Source organism: Macrobrachium nipponense, chromosome 15, assembly GCF_015104395.2.
Source record: "Macrobrachium nipponense isolate FS-2020 chromosome 15, ASM1510439v2, whole genome shotgun sequence".
Taxonomy (NCBI): Eukaryota; Metazoa; Arthropoda; class Malacostraca; order Decapoda; family Palaemonidae; genus Macrobrachium; species Macrobrachium nipponense.
In genome coordinates this window covers 85742919-85748279 of record NC_087208.1, presented here as the reverse complement: position 1 = coordinate 85748279, position 5361 = coordinate 85742919, and positions in this window count along the sequence as shown.

Here is a 5361-nt window from a genome sequence, read left to right as displayed (position 1 = left end):
GTGAGTTTTGACAAAAAATTGAATACACTCCATTCAGTGAGTTTTGTTAGACGTTTAGGCTCCAAGTGTGCAGGAAAAAAAAATCCATGAGTCAGTTATTTATACAAAAGTGTGGTGGTATGAATAATCCAGGGGTAAAAGCTGAAGCTGTGTTTCTCGACTGGATATTGCATTACTTGAAAAAGAGGAAATAACCAATAGTTTGAGCAGAGTATTTCTGTTAGAAGATTTATCTTCCGGTCTGTGCGCTGGCAAATTATTTGGACAGGTAATGTCCGGACAGAGAAAGAGAGAGAGAGGGAGAGAGTAACGGGGTTGTTTATCTGTTAAGGAAATTAATTTTGTTGTTAGGCAAGATGTGTGATGATGATTTCTTAAAAAACCAACACCGGATGGTTAAATAGAGATGTATTTGAGTGAAAAACACAGTCTCCGGCTTTTTTCACCGAGCTTTCATACAAAAAGATGATAGCGTGTGGACGCTTACAAAGCCTGCAACTGAATGCCTAGAGGCTGGACAACGCCTCACTCGTTCTGGCGTGTTAACAAACACAAGCACTCACAACTTTTAACACAAAAATGATTCAAAACTTGTAATGTAAAAATAGTGATATATAGATGACATTGTTAAAAATAATCAGGAATCACAACTGACTCATGACAAGAGTAATTGTTGACTTAGTAGTTTGTAAATATCAGCAATAATAATTGTTAAACTGTTAACAGAACATAATGTGACCTCGTTCGTCTCCTTGTTATGGCTTATAGTCAGGGGCTGGAGGGGCCTCTGTGTGCATGAAAGAGACATAGTTAGTCTTTAGATTTGATAAATATAGGATGTTAGGCAGAAAAAAACCTTAGATAGACTTCTGGGAGGTGGGGCATTCTCTTGTAATAGCCGTTTGAAAATTACACATTTGAATGAAATTTTCTGCATAATAGCATCTTATGAAAATTGAGTTTTTCCTGTACTTCATGCTCTAATTTACCTAGAATGATGTTCCCAGTGTCTAGACATACATTTTTGGGGAAAACAATATTCATTTATGTCATTCAGAAATCAGATAAACCAATTACAATGGCTCATTTCTGGTATTCAAAGTCTTGCTGAATCACATTTATATGGTGATTTACGCTCTATGCCTAGTGTTCTGCGTGAAATTACATATTTGTGCTGTAAGATTTCAAGTAATTTGCACTTTAATCAGTGAAACCATCCGGAATTACACAAATGTAAAATAAACTTGGTACATTTCATTAGTTACTGTTTTTGTCACAGTAATTTCTACCGGAAATCTTGGTAGATGAGAGTTCTTCGAGGGTGGTTGGTTGTGTAGTTAGAATTGGAGAACATAAGTTGGATGAAGGATACTTAATTTATTGTTAAGCTGGAGAAAAGAGCACATGAAAAAACCAGCTTTTGTTTTAGTTGATTCTTTTGTGAAAGTCCATAACGCTATGACATTTGTACAGAGATGACAATTGGTCCGGCATATAAAAGATTCGGGAGACAACGAAATTTAACATAATTTCACGTCTAAAGCGATTATATCCTATGAAAATGAACTTCTTGCCAAAACAAAAAAATACATCCAAACACTTACGTATATATGAAGTCTGTTTACCTCTTACAGAAGTTAGATCAATAAGACTGTATCTTACAAAGAAAGCTGCCGATCAAAATTCTCAAAAACTTCAAACCAACGGTGACCTTTTTAGGAGCTTTTAGATCTATAAAGAAATGCGTAATTAAGGCACGGCTCTTAAAAAGAAAAGGCCTTTGGATGCTAATGCATTTCTCAATGAACAAGGAAGTATAATTTTCGAATCTCTCCTTCCTGTGTGTGTGTGTGTGTGTGTGCAGGTCTCCTTCCGTGATCCTCTATTTCCCTGAAAGAAACTGCACGTGTGATAATGGAAGAATATGAAAAATCCTCGGAGCCAATCTTCTTAGGAAGCAAAAGGGCTAATGAGGTTCGCACGGGGTATGAAAAAAGTAACCCGACCAAAGGAGGAGAGTCCCTACCCCTATAGAAGTAATAAAGAAGGTGACTAAAAGGAACGTCATATAAGGTAAATAGTAACGAATCATTCTGGAAGAAAAGATATAAGTTAAAGAGTTGAAAAGTCTGGTGGCAGGACAATATGGAGAAATTTGAAGAAGGTGAATGTTATACACATCATTGTAACATGAGCTCAGTAATTATTCGTGTTATTTTCAGGAGAGTAAACGTGTGATGGGAAGGACAGCGATTACGATTAAGCTACATATGTTGATTCCAACATTATGGTGTCTTTCTGAGACAGGTATGAGAAAATTTCAGTTAATTTTAGAACTTCCCCAAAACCGATATTTTGAGCTGTATTCGTTTTTTGTAATGTGTTGAGTCTTAAACTAAATACTTTGTACGATGCATTGAAGGATAACAAAATTACTGATGTTATGGAAATTTCTTGGTTGCTCTTCAGGTGAGTATCAATACGAGTTTAGCAGTTTCTCTTCTTTAACCCTTTCTGTGACTAAATGGAACATTGCTATAATCCTGGAATTTGGACGATGGAAAGGCTGTTTCTTATTTAAAATCTGAATCGATGCTCAGAGAAAAGGTGTTTTAAATTAAGATCCAAGTCCAGCGTATAATTTTCGTATAATTATACAGCCTCTCCACGAGATATATTTGTCTCCATGCTTCCTGATAAGGACATTGTCTTTCCATATAGCAGTCTTTTCCAAAAAATAAGCAAATTTGAGAATAAAATGAAAAAAAAAAAAAACCATTAAGAACGGGTTATCAAGGCAAAAATTTTTGAAAAAATATTTCCTTGTATTTGCCATGTGAGGGAAGGTAATCCTCACTAAGCTGATGAAGTATGAATTATTAGTATGAAGTGGCACTGTCATCATTACATTTTGGCGGTGATTTCATCATCCGGCTCATAAACTAGTGAGGGACCTCGGGGGGAACATGCAGAGATGAAATCAGGCCAAGGGCACCGAACGTTCATATTTTGACTATGAAGGTGACAATAAGTGCCCTGCACAGACGTTGATCGGTAGATCGTCGAGCCTCCTTACAGACTCTTCACCATCCACCTCAGTATTACTTGACTTCCCTTGTTTCAAGGATGTTAATGCCTCCCCTTTCGAGGAGCTCTTCCACTCTATCTATCCACGATTTTCTCTGCCTTTATCTCCTCCTGAATGCATCAGAAATACATATTCTTTTCACCAACCTGTCATCCTCCGTTCATCCTATAAAACTACATAATCTCAAAATTCTCTTGTCCATCTTCTCACTTGTGTTACTATTACAACTTCCAAGTATGTCTTCTTACCTACCGACCCCCTCAAAACAAAACCAGAGAGACACAACAATAAAATAGAAATTCCACACCTGGACAGGAATAAGACAGTGACCCAGACTCTCGGAAAATCTAACCCTTTTGCCCTTACCTACTCAAATACCTTAGCCAAATCCCCGATTAACATATAACAAAAGATAATCCACAAAGACTCAGAAATATACGAAATCCCATTGCGGGACTGTGGCCAATCATACATCGGTTTTACAAGAAAATCACCTCTCCAGAGATTAATACAACATAAGTGGTCAGTTAGGTATGGGCAACAGAACTCAGCTATTTTCAAGCATATAAATAACCATAACCACAGAACAAACTGGAATTTGTCATGTATAATTTATAGCAGCAACTGTTAATAGAAAAGTCAGATGATGGAGTTAGCCTTGATTAAACAAAGGCAGGTAATGAACATCTCAAAGGGCACCTGGGATTCAAATGTCATAGATTAAATCTTCCTTCAACCAACGCTTCAGAGGAATAAAGAGGAAATGGCATCAACGCAAAAAAAAGAAAATAAATTACCAAATTATTACGTTTATTCCTGAAAAGTTTGAGGCGTTTAAGAAAATATGGTAGAAGTGTTAATCACCTTCGAATATGAACCTTTCGTAGCCAGAGTATAAATGATCACTGGCATATTGTATACTTAAAGGACCCCAAATCATTTAATGAATTGTCTAATTTCTGGTTCTTAACTAAAAGCATCTTGTTTCGTTTTCGTGGAATCAAAATGAAATCACATTTTATCTTGCCCTGAGAAAGTTGTCTTTCATTACCGGTCGCTCCTGACTTTTCCCTTCAGAATTTTCCCATCTGAGTTTTCCCTTCGATAACTCACTTGTCTCCAGTATTGTGGGAAAGGCAATTATCGTCACCAATGGCCTCTCCATTCCCTCTCCTCTGCTTCAAGTTGGTCCCTTAAGAATCCCTTTTGGCTGATATTTTAAGGAGTTGCACTCAAGTCCCTCTTCCTCTCAGAAGCCCCACAACACTTATAAAACACTAAGCTCTGCTTTGACTTTCTAGGAATTAATAAATTCCTATAAATTTTGTTTGTTTGTTTTACAATAGTCCTTCATGTCAGTTTTTTTTAAGGTCGAAATCCTTTTCATTTCCTTGCTATCACTTAATTTACACTAGAGGCCTTCGTTAAAGGAGCGAGGAGACATTTCCATTGTTGTATGATGCAGCCATGACCAATTATTTCCGGGTGTAACGTGTGTGTAAAGATCCCAGAAATCCGTTGCCTCTAATTAGGATAGTTACGCTCGTAATTACGATGTGATTATTTTATAATAAAAGGTTTACTCAGTCATGTGGACGAAATACCGGTTGTTCTAATTTATTTGCCGATATATATTTTACAGCCTTTATATAGAAAGATAGAGCGTGATATTGCAGTTGACTGTGAAATTCATAACATGACGTTTACACCAATAATGCATAATACAAAGTATATTATTGGAATTCAGTACAAATGGCAGAAATTGTAGCAAATGTGTTTTTCACGTTCTAAATAATATCCGCTGTTAGAGAACTATTTTTCAGAAGATTAAGCTAAGGAATAATGACTAGATTTTGAAAAGAAAAAAATCATGAATACCGTGAATATTTTTCCCAGATAATTTTTTTACTGATGAAAGTTTTGTCAAAGTATAGCATATTGAAGATCAGATGGAAACTGAAGAAAACGAAAATGTCTGTAAGGTTTTTACCGGTAATAACTTGAGGATTTCAATCATTTTGTTCTCTCTGAGACTGGATATATTTAATAGCAAACATCTTGGGTGACAATATTTTTGTAAGCATTTATAGAATATATTTAAACCAAATTAAGAGAAATATATTTTATTCTGTAACTGAGAGACCCCACTGTTTTCTCTGATGTATTTAGTTTTCGATGAAACTGAAAATTCCTTCTCGGTTATCATTCTTCTGAAGAGTTCCTGTCCTGTTACTCCGCAACGTCTGGCAGCAAATACAACAAGCAAAATTCAA